Here is a 16,170-nt window from a genome sequence, read left to right on the forward strand (position 1 = left end):
TGCATCTACTTTTAATATTCACTGTACTTCATCTCATCGGCTGAAGATGCAGCCTTGCCATCATACAATCTTGTTGCATCCAATGGAGAATTTTCCATGTAATTTCCTGAATATGGAAACCATACTTCACTGCATGTACCCCCCCCCCCCACACATGCTGCAGCCAGGGACCTCTGGGAGCACAATACAAAAGGAGCAGTCATGCTCTACAGCTAAGTACCCCAGGCTTGAGTCCTGCAGAGGTTTGGGTACCCAGTTGTTACTCACAAGAAAGCAATTATTGTGCCGGTTGTGGGCAGGACTCACTGCAGAGGGTATGAAAAAGTGCCCATACTTTGATAATGTGAGGTCTACTTTTAGTGATGTTGTTCCATTATGATCTACATCCATAAAATCATTGTTAGCATTCTGTTCCATGGAGAATATTACTTAAATATTATATTGATTTATGAGAGAATTTATATTGCTATATTTAACAAACAACTATTTCTTATGTAACCTTAACATAATAAATATCTAAATGAAAAGCATGAGGGTGAGATAGACAAGCTCTTTGTTGAGAGTGTCTTGTAGGGCATGGGTCGAGCCACTTGTCTCAATATAAACTAATTTACTATTAATTAGAATTGTCTGCTGAGTTACCATGCAGCATGAGGATTCTGTATCCAGATTCTGTAAACAGGGAAGCTCTCACTGATAGAGGAACAGCATCTGGTAGCCTGTCTACCATTTTACATATTAACTCCCCCTAGGAGACAATAAGGATATCCAAATGGGGATGAAACAAGCCAAAGCTTTATTCACAAACAAGAAAATATATAAAAAAAAGTTAAATAATATAAAATAAAATAAATCTACAAACTTTCAAAATCCCTAAAACCACAAGAGACTTTCTACTATAGAGCACCCAACCCATGGCAAACATTCCTACAAACTGCAACAAATAAAGGAACCCTTCGAGAATTTTACTATTGTAACCCTAATTTGGTTACTGTCTCTTTAAATTTATTAACCCCTTGGCAATCCAGGGGCCCTGAGTCCCTTTTGCGTATGAAAAGTACTGGGAACTGGGATTTACAGCGCAGTGCCTCCACCTAGGGAACACTGAGGAGCACACCTCAGGGAACTTCCACTATGACAAATAAAACACACAATTTGCAAATGAAACAGATATAAACTTTATATAAACACAATAGTGAACTTGGCCAATCTAATACACTCTTGCATTGGGGACTAGAGTTGCCACCTTTTTCTGGAAAAAAATACCGGCCTTCCTATATATTTATCTTTTTTTCCCTATTAATAATATGGGGATCAACCATGATTTTTATGGGCCAGGTGAGACCCTACCCCATGGGACACTACCTAACTCACTATTAGGTACCTTACTGTTTCTCCAACACAGTCCTAATTATTATCAAAGTACCAATCTTCTGGAAGAGGGTAATAATCACACAATTTAGTTCAAATAGAATGTCCCTTCCCCAGAGCTCGCATACCCTGGGTAGTGCTACCTTTCCCAAAAGTCTTCAAGTTGGGGCTCCACGCTTGTATCCTTGCCAGTATCCTCCCTTGGGTGGCTCACGCACTGGGGTGCTCTCAGAGGCAGTCACACTGGAGATTACATGCAGCTCTGCAGCGGGATCAATCTCACCAGTGGCACCTTTCTCCTTCTGAGTCTCTAGCAGCTTAGCAGGGAACAGGATGGGCTCTTTCTGTATTTCCACAGATTCAACAGCTTGGACAGTTTCACAAGACTTGGTTTTGGCTGGATCTTTCACTATTCAACTCCAGTTAAACTCTGTTGGAGACCCTGTACATTTGGCTCCAAAGTCAGGAATTTTTTGAAAATCTTTTACATTACAGATTGATTCATGAACATGGGAATTCGGGATAAGAACAATAGACAGGGACAACTACTAGATCCAGATTAGTAACGAACATGTTTAGAATTTCCTTTGTGATTTGAATCCTCTGTTGACTTTAGAGATGAACGGGGTAAAAGCAAAGACCAGATATGTCTGGAGATGTCAATTAAGGGAGTAATTTGTTGGCCAGAACTAGGGATGTAGCGAACGTCGGAAAAAAAGTTCGCGAACATATTCGCGAACTTGCGCAAAAACGCGAGCGGTTCGCGAACGGTTCGCGAACCCCATAGACTTCAATGGGAAGGCGAACTTTAACATCTAGAAAAGACATTTCTGGCCAGAAAAATTATTTTAAAGTTGTTTAAAGGGTGCAACGACCTGGACAGTGGCATGCCAGAGGGGGATCAAGGGCAAAAATGTATCTGAAAAATCTGCCTGTGTGTGCTTGGAAGAGATAGTGTAGGGGGAGAGCTGTTAGTGATTTCAGGGACAGATGATAGTAAGTTTGCTGGCTAGTAATCTGCTTGATACTGCTCTGTATTGGAGGGACAGAAGTCTGCAGGGATTTGAGGGACATTTTAGCTTAGGTAGCTTTGCTGGCTAGTAATCTACTGTTCTCTTTAAACAACTGCCATACGTTGACCTTGTAGGCATTGTTTGCCCAGTTTTTTTGGACGCAGCCACTGAAGCACAGTTGCCATAAAAAATATGCCATATAAATGCTGAAAATAGTCATTTTTCGCCATACGTTGACCTTGTAGACATTGTTTGCCCAGTTTTTTTGGTTGCAGCCACTGAAGCACAGTTGCCAGAAAAAATATGCCATATAAATGCTGAAAATAGTCATTTTTTGCCATACGTTGACCTTGTAGGCATTGTTTGCCCAGTTTTTTTGGTCGCAGCCACTGAAGCACAGTTGCCAGAAAAAATATGCCATATAAATGCTGAAAATAGTCATTTTTTGCCATATACGTTGAGTCAACGTATGGCAAAAAATTACTATTTTCAGCATTTATATGGCATATTTTTTCTGGCCTCTGTGCTTCAGTGGCTGCGGCCAAAAAAACTGGGCAAACAATGCCTACAAGGTCAACGTCGTTGACCTTGTAGGCATTGTTTGCCCAGTTTTTTTTGGCCGCAGCCACTGAAGCACAGAGGCCAGAAAAAATATGCCATATAAATGCTGAAAATAGTCATTTTTTTGGTCGCAGCCACTGAAGCATAGTTGCCAGAAAAATTATGCCATATAAATGCTGAAAATATGCATTTTTTTGGTTGCAGCCACTGAAGCACAGAGGCCAGAAAAATTATGCCATATAAATGCTGAAAATATAAATTTTTTTGGTTGCAGCCACTGAAGCACAGAGGCCAGAAAAATTATGCCATATAAATGCAGAAAATATGCATTTTTTTGGTCGCAGCCACTGAAGCACAGTTGCCAGAAAAATTATGCCATATAAATGCTGAAAATATAAATTTTTTTGGTTGCAGCCACTGAAGCACAGAGGCCAGAAAAATTATGCCATATAAATGCTGAAAATATGCATTTTTTTGGTCGCAGCCACTGAAGCACAGTTGCCAGAAAAATTATGCCATATAAATGCTGAAAATATAAATTTTTTTGGTTGCAGCCACTGAAGCACAGAGGCCAGAAAAATTATGCCATATAAATGCTGAAAATATGCATTTTTTTGGTTGCAGCCACTGAAGCACAGAGGCCAGAAAAATTATGCCATATAAATGCAGAAAATATGCATTTTTTTGGACGCAGCCACTGAAGCACAGTTGCCAGAAAAAATATGCCATATAAATGCTGAAAATAGTCATTTTTTGCCATACGTTGACCTTGTAGACATTGTTTGCCCAGTTTTTTTGGTTGCAGCCACTGAAGCACAGAGGCCAGAAAAAATTAAACCAGTAGGGTTTGCACCCTAGTTTGTAACGGTGGCGGAGGGAGGAGGAGGACGCTAAAGGACAGCTGTGTGTGGAGTCATGAGGCTTGAAGAGAAGGACAGCTGCATAGAAGTCAGAACAAGTCTTCCGGCGTGCAGTAACCCTCCGAGATCCACCCCTCATTCATTTTAATAAAGGTCAGGTAATCGACACTTTTGTGACCTAGGCGAGTTCTCTTCTCAGTTACAATCCCTCCTGCTGCACTGAAGGTCCTTTCTGAGAGCACACTTGAGGCTGGGCAAGACAAGAGGTTCATGGCAAATTGTGACAGCTCTGGCCACAGATCAAGCCTGCGCACCCAGTAGTCCAGGGGTTCATCGCTCCTCAGAGTGTCGATATCTGCAGTTAATGCCAGGTAGTCCGCTACCTGCCGGTCGAGGCGTTCTTTGAGGGTGGATCCAGAAGGGTTGTGGCGCTGCCTTGGACAGAAAAACATTTGCATGTCTGACGTTACAGACTGGCCAAAGGGCTTTGTCCTTGCAGGTGTGCTCGTGGCAGGATTACTGGCACCTCTGCCCCTGGAATGTTGATGAGTTCCTGAAGTGACATCACCCTTAAAAGCATTGTACAACATGTTTTGCAGGCTGGTTTGTAAATGCCGCATCTTTTCGGACTTGTGGTATGTTGGTAACATTTCTGACACTTTATGCTTGTACCGAGGGTCTAGTAGCGTTGCGACCCAGTACAGGTCCTTCTCCTTAAGCCTCTTGATACGGGGGTCCTTCAACAGGCATGACAGCATGAAAGACCCCATTCTCACAAGGTTGGATGCAGAGCTATCCATCTCCGCTTCCTCATTATCAAGGACTGCATCATCCACGGTCTCCTCCCCCCAGCCACGTACAAGACCAGGGGTCCCCAAAAGGTCACCACTAGCCCCCTGGGAAGCCTGCTCCTGTTGGTCCTCCTCCTCCTCCTCCACAAAGCCACCTTCCTCCTCTGACTCCACTTCTGGCACCTCTCCCTGCGTTGCAGCAGGTGCCTGGGTTCGTTCTGGTGATTCCGACCAGAAATCGTGCGCTTCCAGCTCCTCGTCACGCTGGTCTACAGCCTCATCTGTCACTCGTCGCACGGCACGCTCCAGGAAGAAAGCGAAGGGTATTAGGTCGCTGATGGTGCCTTCGGTGCGACTGACCATATTTGTCACCTCTTCAAAAGGTCGCATGAGCCTGCAGGCATCGCGCATAAGCACCCAGTAACGGGGGAAAAAAATCCCCAGCTGTGCAGATCCAGTCCTACCACCCAGTTCAAAAAGGTACTCGTTGACGGCCCTTTGTTGTTGCAGCAGACGTTCCAACATAAGGAGTGTTGAATTCCAGCGAGTCTGGCTGTCAGAAATCAAACGCCTGACTGGCATGTTGTAGCGCTGCTGAATGTCAGCAAGGCGTGCCATGGCTGTGTAGGAACGTCTGAAATGGGCCGACACCTTTCTGGACTGGGTGAGAACGTCCTGGAATCCTGGGTACTTGGAGACAAAACGTTGGACTATTAAATTTAACACATGTGCCATGCAGGGCACATGTGTTAAATTGCCTAGTCTCAACGCTGCCAACAGATTGCTTCCATTGTCACACACCACTTTTCCGATCTGCAGTTGGTGTGGGGTCAGCCACCGATCGGCCTGTGACTGCAGAGATGACAGGAGTACAGATCCGGTATGGTTTTTGCTTTCCAGGCACGTCATCCCCAAGACAGCGTGACAACGGCGTACCTGGCACGTCGAATAGCCTAGGGGGAGCTGGGGGTGCACAGGTGTGGAGAAGGAGAAGGAGGACCCAGCAGCAGAGTAAGAAGAAGAAGAAGACGAGGTAGAGAGCGATGGAGGAGTAGAGGTGGTGGCAGAACCGCGTGCAATCCGTGGCGGTGACACCAACTCCACTGTTGTTGTTGAGCTACCCATTCCCTGCTTCCCAGCCATTACCAAGTTCACCCAGTGGGCAGTGTAGGTGACATACCTGCCCTGACCATGCTTGGAGGACCATGCGTCAGTAGTCATATGGACCTTTGGCCCAACACTAAGTGACAGAGATGCGGTAACTTGGCTCTGCACATGTTGGTACAGGTGTGGTATTCCCTTTTTAGAAAAAAAATTGCGGCTGGGTACCTTCCACTGCGGTGTCCCAATTGCTACAAATTTGCGGAAGGCCTCAGAGTCCACCAGCTGGTATGGTAAAAGCTGGCGGGCTAAGAGTGCAGACAAGCCAGCTGTCAGACGCCGGGCAAGGGGGTGACAGTCAGACATTGGCTTCTTACGCTCAAACATGGCCTTCACAGAAACTTGGCTGGTGGCAGATGACTGGGAATGGGAACAGGTGGTCAAGGTGGAAGGCGGAGTGGAGGGTGGTTCAGACGGGTCAAGGAGAGCAGAGGTAGAGCAGTAAGATGCTGGACCAGAAGGAGTGTGGCTTTTAGTTTGCCTGTTGCCTTTGAGGTGTTGCTCCCAAAGTGCTTTGTGCTTGCCGCTCATGTGCCTTCGCATAGAAGTTGTACCTATGTGGCTGTTGGGCTTACCAAGGCTCAGTTTCTGACTGCACTCATTGCAAATTACAATGCTTTTGTCAGAGGCACACACATTAAAAAAATCCCACACTGCTGACTTTTTGGAAGTGTGCGATCTGGCGGTAACAGTAGAAGTTGGCGGCATTGGCGGCAATGGCGGGTGCGTTGGCCGGCTGAACACAGGTGCCGATACATGTTGTTGCCCTACTGATCCCTGCGGGCTGTCCTCCCTGCTTCTTCTAAGTCTTATTCTCCTACTGCCTCTCTGACTCTCCGTCTCTCCATCTGAACTACCCTCCTCTTGCTCTCTTCTACTAGGCACCCACAAAACATCAATCTCCTCATCATCATTCTCCTCAGATGCATCAATTTCTTCTGACACATCACAGAAGGAAGCAGCAGCGGGGACCTCCTCCTCATCACTCATTATGTCCATCTCTATCGTGTTCTCTGCCAGAATTAAATCTGGTGTAAGGTCCTCATCTCCTTCATCTTCTTCTGGCAATAATGGTTGCGCATTACTCAGTTCAAGAAACTCATGGGAAAATAACTCCTCTGACCCCAGTGAAGAAGGGGCACCGGTGGTGGAGGAAGTGTTACGTGGGGTGGCCATAGCAGTGGAGGATGAGGAGGATGTTGTGGTAAAGTTAGAAACGGTAGAGGATGGGGTGTGCTGTGTAAGCCAGTCAACTACCTCTTCAGCATTTTGGGAGTTCAGGGTCATTGGCTTTTTAAAACTGGGCAATTTGCTAGGGCCACAGGATTGCATAGCAGCACGGCCCCTAGCACGGCCTCTGCGTGGCGGCCTGCCTTTGCCTGGCATTATTTTTAAAAAAACAACAACAACAACAAAAACTCAGTTGGTTTTTCTGGAAACGATAATACACACAGCTAGATGGCGGGTTGAAGAAAACAGTGTGCAAATAATGCCTACAAGGTCAACGTATACACTACTACAGCGGTGGATACGGATTACGTAAAATATATGAATGCTGCTTGAAAAAAAGTAACTCAAGTGGTTTTTCTAGAGACGATAATATTATCAATATTTAGACAAAATGTGAACAAGGTCACACAGCTAGATGGCGGGTTGAAGAAAACAGTGTGCAAATAATGCCTACAAGGTCAACGTATACACTACTACAGCGGTGGATACGGATTACGTAAAATATATGAATGCTGCTTGAAAAAAAGTAACTCAAGTGGTTTTTCTAGAGACGATAATATTATCAATATTTAGACAAAATGTGAACAAGGTCACACAGCTAGATGGCGGGTTGAAGAAAACACTGTGCAAATAATGCCTACAAGGTCAACGTATACACTACTACAGCGGTGGATACGGATTACGTAAAATATATGAATGCTGCTTGAAAAAAAGTAACTCAAGTGGTTTTTCTAGAGACGATAATATTATCAATATTTAGACAAAATGTGAACAAGCTCACACAGCTAGATGGCGGGTTGAAGAAAACAGTGTGCAAATAATGCCTACAAGGTCAACGTATACACTACTACAGCGGTGGATACGGATTACGTAAAATATATGAATGCTGCTTGAAAAAAAGTAACTCAAGTGGTTTTTCTAGAGACGATAATATTATCAATATTTAGACAAAATGTGAACAAGCTCACACAGCTAGATGGCGGGTTGAAGAAAACAGTGTGCAAATAATGCCTACAAGGTCAACGTATACACTACTACAGCGGTGGATACGGATTACGTAAAATATATTATGGCTGCTTGAAAAAAGTCACTCCGGTGTTTTTTCTGGAGACGGTAATATTATGGATATTTAGACAGAATGTGAACAAGGTCACACAGCTAGATGGCGGGTTGAAGAAAACAGTGTGCAAATAATGCCTACAAGGTCAACGTATACACTACTACAGCGGTGGATACGGATTACGTAAAATATATTATGGCTGCTTGAAAAAAGTCACTCCGGTGTTTTTTCTGGAGACGGTAATATTATGGATATTTAGACAGAATGTGAACAAGGTCACACAGCTAGATGGCGGGTTGAAGAAAACAGTGTGCAAATAATGCCTACAAGGTCAACGTATACACTACTACAGCGGTGGATACGGATTACGTAAAATATATTATGGCTGCTTGAAAAAAGTCACTCCGGTGTTTTTTCTGGAGACGGTAATATTATGGATATTTAGACAGAATGTGAACAAGGTCACACAGCTAGATGGCGGGTTGAAGAAAACAGTGTGCAAATAATGCCTACAAGGTCAACGTATACACTACTACAGCGGTGGATACGGATTACGTAAAATATATTATGGCTGCTTGAAAAAAGTCACTCCGGTGTTTTTTCTGGAGACGGTAATATTATGGATATTTAGACAGAATGTGAACAAGGTCACACAGCTAGATGGCGGGTTGAAGAAAACAGTGTGCAAATAATGCCTACAAGGTCAACGTATACACTACTACAGCGGTGGATACGGATTACGTAAAATATATGAATGCTGCTTGAAAAAAGTCACTCCGGTGTTTTTTCTGGAGACGGTAATATTATGGATATTTAGACAGAATGTGAACAAGGTCACACAGCTAGATGGCGGGTTGAAGAAAACAGTGTGCAAATAATGCCTACAAGGTCAACGTATACACTACTACAGCGGTGGATACGGATTACGTAAAATATATTATGGCTGCTTGAAAAAAGTCACTCCGGTGTTTTTTCTGGAGACGGTAATATTATGGATATTTAGACAGAATGTGAACAAGGTCACACAGCTAGATGGCGGGTTGAAGAAAACAGTGTGCAAATAATGCCTACAAGGTCAACGTATACACTACTACAGCGGTGGATACGGATTACGTAAAATATATGAATGCTGCTTGAAAAAAAGTAACTCAAGTGGTTTTTCTAGAGACGATAATATTATCAATATTTAGACAAAATGTGAACAAGCTCACACAGCTAGATGGCGGGTTGAAGAAAACACTGTGCAAATAATGCCTACAAGGTCAACGTATACACTACTACAGCGGTGGATACGGATTACGTAAAATATATTATGGCTGCTTGAAAAAAGTCACTCCGGTGTTTTTTCTGGAGACGGTAATATTATGGATATTTAGACAGAATGTGAACAAGGTCACACAGCTAGATGGCGGGTTGAAGAAAACAGTGTGCAAATAATGCCTACAGGGCAAATAATGCCTAAAAGGTCAACTTATACACTACTACAGCGGTAGTAAAATAAAAAAAAGTAAAATAAAAAAAAATGAATATTAAAAAAAAAAATTAAAGTTGGTGCTGCTGAACTACTAGGAGCAGCAGATTAGCACACCAGTCCCACTCCCCAACACTGCTAGACTAATAGCACTGGGCTCTTATAGTAGTAGTAGTAGTAGTAGTAAAACAACAAAAAAATAAATAAAAGCAGTCCTTACAAGGACTACTGTTATTGCAGCAGTCAGCAGATGAGATCAGAAGCAGGACAGCTGCCCACTGCAGCTACATACAGAGCACTGCAGTAGAAGGTAGATTACTAGCCAGCAAAGCTACCTAAGCTTAAATGTCCCTCAAACCCCTGCAGACTTCTGTCCCTCCAATAACAGAGCAGTATCAAAACGATTACTAGCCAGCAAACTTTCAACTGTCCCTGAAATCACTAACAGGCAGCAGCTCTCTCCCTACACTATCTCTTCAGCACACACAGGCAGAGTGAAAAAACGCTGCAGGGCTTCGGTTTTTATAGGGAAGGGGAGTGGTCCAGGGGAGAGCTTCCTGATTGGCTGCCATGTACCTGCTGGTCTGGGGTGAGAGGGCAAAAAAAAGCGCCAACAATGGTGAACCCAAAATGGCGAACGTCGCGCGACGTTCGCGAACTTCCGGCGAGCGCGAACACCCGATGTTCGCGCGAACAAGTTCGCCGGCGAACAGTTCGCGACATCTCTAGCCAGAACCCACCCCTTCTATGTCCACAGGATACTAAACCATGCATTAACAATCTAACTCCACAATCTAACTCCAGATTGTAGCTGGATCGATTGTACTCAAATCCTACTGAAATTCTTCAAAATAAATATGTTGACTAAAAAGTGGGCCACAAAAACATAAGGTTCTAGATGGCATGGTGTATGTGTAATGTGAATACTTATTTCTTTGCTGTCCAGCAGAATTGTCAACCAGATTACACACTGACCTATTATATGTCCTCATGAAGATGCCATTGGTTTATTTTCTGAGTTCAAAGAGACTTTAGGATGCCTAATTATTGGACAATATCTAATTATTATTATCTATATAATAATAGATTGAAAAATATCTGGTAAATGTATTTTTACTGTTGTGGGCATCTTTTTCTTTTTTTTGTTAGTCTATTAAACACAACTGTATAAAGGTAAGTATAAGTATAGAACCAAAATAACCATGGGGGAAGCCATTTTAGAAACCGATGGGAAAAAAAAAGCTTGGATCTGCAAATGAAAGAGTGTGACACAGTTGACGGACAGACAAATGGACAAATTTCTACGTGTACAGCTAAGAGACAAACATCACATTTGGTTTTCATTTGAAAAAATGGTAAGAGGTGCAAGAAGCGCAATATAAATCAACCTACATATACATTTCAAGTGAAACACCTAAATCCATAGCTACAAATGGATTTAGAATATTTTATTCATTTATATTTTATAAGAGCTACAGAAAATATATCAGGTTGATCTGAGGTCAGTGTTCCCACCAGCAAATTAATTTTCCAGCCTAGAATTGAGTTGTAGTGAGTGATCATGTGGCATACATCAAAATTTGAGGCCAATACAAAAAATGTATCTATCAAACATTTTATAAGAAAAGTTCCCTATGCATAAAGTAGGCTCCATTATCTGTGTAAGAGGTTCCAAGGGAGTTTTATCAGGGCAGTCAGGTTTTAAATTATCGTATGGTTAATAATTTATTTTTTAGTTTAGTTCAATGGTCAGTCAGCCAGTGGAAATGTTTTCTTCACCTGGTAAGGCTGTTTTGCTAAAAATGGTATTTGTCTTCCTCTGGATTGAATTTTAGTGATTCTAAATTTTAAAACATCAACCCACAGTATGTTTGTGTACCTTCTGGAGATCTTCATAGGTGTTGAATAGAAAGTTAATATTTCCCATCATCTCCATCCATCCCTTGATATGGTCAAACCAAGAACCATAGTTAACTGAAATAAATATTCAGAGCCTTATTTATCAAAATCTGAATTTTTATGAACATATAAATCCACAATTTGACCTTATTTATTATTGAAAAAGCACAACTTCAACGGATCATGCAGAAACTCAATAAAATTTAGCGAAAATCCGAATTGTACATTTTGCCCGTTTTTCCCGAATCGCTAGATTTTTTTCTGGCTTTTTCTGATTGTTTCGGATTTATGCCCAAAAAGTCCAAAATAGTTGGATTTTAGGGCTAATTACAGCGCAGTCCACAGAAACTTCCAAATAGGATAGGAACCTCTCCCAATGACTTATACTGTATACAACCTCGGCCGGTCTGAGACACCAGATTTTTGGATTCTGATTTTTTCCATCCTCAGGGTATAATACATCTTGAAAAATTTGAGTTTATTTTCCACTAAAAATTCAGAAGAAAAGAGGTTCCACATTAATATTGGGAAGGAGTTTGTTACAGTGAGAGCTGTGAAGATGTGGAATTGTCTCCCTGAATCAGTGGTACAGGCTGATACATTAGATAGGTATAAGAAGGGGTTGGATGGTGTTTAGCAAGTGAGGGAATACAGGGATATGGGAGATAGCTCATAGTACAAGTTGATCCAGGGACTGGTCCCATTGCATTTTGGAGTCAGGAAGGAATTTTTCCCCCCCTCTGAGACAAGTCATATGGTTTTTTTTTGCCTTCCTCTGGATCAACTGGTAGTTAGGCAGGTTAAAAAAAGTTAAAAGGTTGAACTTGATGGACATGTGTCTTTTTTCAACCTAACTTACTATGTTACTATGTTACTATGTAACTATAGATTTTATTAAGTTTATAGTAAGTTTTTGACATTCGGACTTTAAAGGGCAACTAAAGTCTAAAATAGAATAAGGCTAGAAACGCTGTATTTTGTATAGTAAACATAAGCATGAACTTACTGCACCACAAGCCTAATCAAACAAATGGTTTATGCTTTCAAAGTTGGCCACAGGGGGTCACCATTTTGTAACTTTGTTAAACATCTTTGCAAGACATAGGGGTCCGTTTACTAAAGTGCGGTAAATCTGACTTTAAGTTTCCGCATGTTATTGCTAAGAATATTTTTACGCCAGAATATTCGCAGCGACTAAGTTTACTAAACAGCGTTGCGCTCAGAAGTCATTACGATCACTTGCGGTAACTACATTAAGGAACCAGCTTACGTTAGCGGTAATTTTAGCGAGTTGTGAATTTTCTGGCGAAAAATTACGTTTTTGCGAATATTTATGCTATAAAATAGTCTTGTTTTATGGCGGTTATTATAGCAAATTTTTACTGTGACATTTATGGCCAGAAATGCATCTTCAAAACTTATAAACTTTATTGACTGATGATTATACCATCCAACAACATCACCAGAGTAACACCAATCAAACGTCTGCATCATATAAACCCTTCTGCCAATAGAATCATAGGAACAAGAATTCATACCAGTCAATCTCTTTGCTTCATAGAAATGCAGTTTAATGTCGCCAATCACAATGAAACCAAAAAAGCGTAGAGGCCGACGAATCCTTGGGCTGTGATGCTGCTGCCAATAATACGACTCTGAGCTGAAACTGCTGCTGTTGCACCAGATAGAAACAGAAGCCAAAACATCCTGTCAGCAATAGTAACAGATCTCTCTCTCCTGTCAGCAAAGAATGATGGGTAAAAAAAAACATTATTATGGGATATTTCCTGCCCCTTGAGAAATTTCTGGCGAAAAAAATACTTTTACACCACTACATAGGTGGCGGTAAAAGTTTGCGAATATTCTGGTGTTAATTTTATCTATAGCACATTTCGCTGTTTAGTAAACCAAGCGTTAATGTGTACGTAGCGTTATTTTCAGCGAATGCGATAACTGGCGAACAATTATTCTTGCGCAAGAAAATTCGCAAATTTATATTTACCGCAGGTTAGTAAACTGCCGATATCATATTTGGCGAAAATTCTGTCTATAAATTGTGCGAATATTTTTAACGCACTTTAGTAAACGGACCCCCAAGACACACGCTCAGTGTGGTCACAACAGCACAAGTCAAATAATATCTGCCAGAAGCCGATACAGCAAGACTGATTAATAATCAGAATATACAGACTGCACTGGGTCCTGTGTTGTCATGTAATCTGATGTGGATTTTATAGTTTTTGTATTGTTTAATACAAACTTTCATCAACTCTGCAAAATAATCCTCCAAATAGAATCCCAGTTTATCTCTTTAAATCTGGCTCCATGATCTTTGTCCCTGCAGCTGGAGTTGGAAACAGTAAAGGGGATGTAAAGGCAAAAATAAAATCCAATATAAATCTCTACACAGTAAATGAAGGGAGAATTTCACTGCATACAGTCAGGTTTCTTATAAAAACGGTACACATTTTTTTATGAAAGTATATTGGAGATATGTTTCTTTTTCATTAAAGAAAGTAAAAATGGGAATATAATTGTTTTGCCTTTACATGCCCTTTAAGGTAAAGACTGAAAGCTGGGTGTACCTCTGTAGACTTGGTGTATTCTATATACCCTGCGGGGTCTACACTGACCATTGGTGCTGTGAGTATATGCCTATCTGCTGCTGTTACATGTTCCTGCTTATCTCTGATTGAACTTCTATGTGGGTTATCTTGTTCTTTAAGGTAAAGTTGCTGTACTGTGTTAGCCAGTAAAAATGTTATGATTCCCTATAACTTGTACTTTAATAAATAAATTTTATGGTTAAGTTGCAAGAACCACTGGCACCCATTTCTTGTGCACTGCATGCAGTTATAGTTTCACATCACATTAGCCTTACATTTGTATGTACTGTATGCAGGTCCGGACTGAGAATTAAAATAGGCCCTGGCAAATGAGAATTAAAATAGGCCCTGGTATTTCAGGTACACAGAGGCCCAATCACCCCACACAGAGGCCCAAACAGCCTCCACCAGCCCACTAAATACTGACTTTCTATGGCACCTCATAGCAGCCCCTCTGGCATTTGCCAGAACCCACAGATTGCCAGTTCGGGCCTGACTGTATGTTCCTTTCAAAATATATTGTACTAATTTATAGTGGAGGAATATGTGGCCAGATTCATTTTAACAAACAAGGGAAAGTTGTGCTCACCACTATTTTTTAAAACCATTAGGCGGGGATGAATCAGATGAAAATGAAGCGTAGGACTGGCCAGATATGGGATGACTTTGACGTAGTTTGCCAGCTTAAATATATTGCAATATATGGACAAACAATCCCTGTGTTGTTTAAAGGGTAAGGCATTTTTTAGTAGCAGTATGCACAAAATGTCTCTGTCTTAAATATATTGATAATGGGTTGAGTGCAGAGGACCTTTTGTAGTTGACCAGATTCATTTTAACTAATATATTATTTGGTTTATCATCAAAGACTTTATTGTAGCCTATGGCAAAATCTTATAAAGTACTAGCCTATAACCTTGGACATCTTTAGAAATACGGAGCACCATGGTTACATATCACGAAAGTCGGCCAGATCTCGATCGGATGGGACTAAAAATCCTGTCGGATCGCGGCCGCATCTGTTGGTTGATGCGGTCCCGCGATTCGACCGCCCGTTCCCGTCTGTTAGGATCCGATTGTGGGCCCTAGGGCCCACGATCGGATCAGCCCAATATTGCCCACCTCAAGGTGGGCAAATAGCAGAAGGATCCGCTCGTTTGGCGACAATGCCAAACAAGCAGATCTCTCCATGTATGGCCACCTTAAGTCACTGCGTGGTTGCTCATGTGTCACTCTATGAACTCAACTTTTCTTGCTGATGTGCAGAATTGCTCTTTGGTCTTGCTCTTATAATTTCCCTGACACAAAATGAGTGATAATTACAAGCAACCTTGCAAATATCCCCACATAACCATACTGTTTATCAGGGGCAGATTTTAAGGTTTGAATGGTGAATTTGAATTTTCAAATAGTGAGTAAAAACTCACAATTTTGAGTTTGAATTCTAATTCGATTTATCACACCTTAACCCTGGAAAAAGCTCTAATTTGATACTTTGCCACCTAAAACCTGCCGCGTTCATGTAGAAGTCAATGGCAGAGGTCCGTTGAACCATTTGAAGATGTTTATTGCCTTCCTGACATTCTAGTTTTTTTGGAGGAAAGCTCGATTCGAATTTGATTTGAATTTTCAGGTCGTTCCTATTTGATTGAATTAGACTGATTTTTTTTTCATAAATAACATCCCAGTCAAGTTGTGAGTACATTCGAGTTTATTCGAGTTAAAAGAAAATTCACATAACTCTAAAATTCGACCTTTGAAAACCCCTAAGGGCCAGATTCTTTTTCGCCTGCGTTAAGCAAATTCACTAAAATGCGAATTTGCGCTCAGGGAGGCGAATGGTAGCGAAGTTGCGCTAGCGTTAATTCGCCAAGCAAACCGAAGTTACGCTAGCGATGCCTAATTCACATAAGGCGCCATGTTAAAGTACAATGGACGTATATGTAGCACCAAATACATTACACAAGCTGGGAAATAAAATAGAGTTGTTATTTTGCCCTACACATGAGCCCACTGTATAGTTTAGGTGCCATATGTTAGGAAATGTAGGGGGGGAAAGAGGCTACCTCCAAAAAAAATTAACTATCTTTTTCAGCCTATCACCCTTAAAAAAGGAAAAGACGCCAGCGTTTTTTGGGACTTTTTTT

The sequence above is a fragment of the Xenopus laevis genome, chromosome 7S (genome assembly GCF_017654675.1).
Source record: "Xenopus laevis strain J_2021 chromosome 7S, Xenopus_laevis_v10.1, whole genome shotgun sequence".
Taxonomy (NCBI): Eukaryota; Metazoa; Chordata; class Amphibia; order Anura; family Pipidae; genus Xenopus; species Xenopus laevis.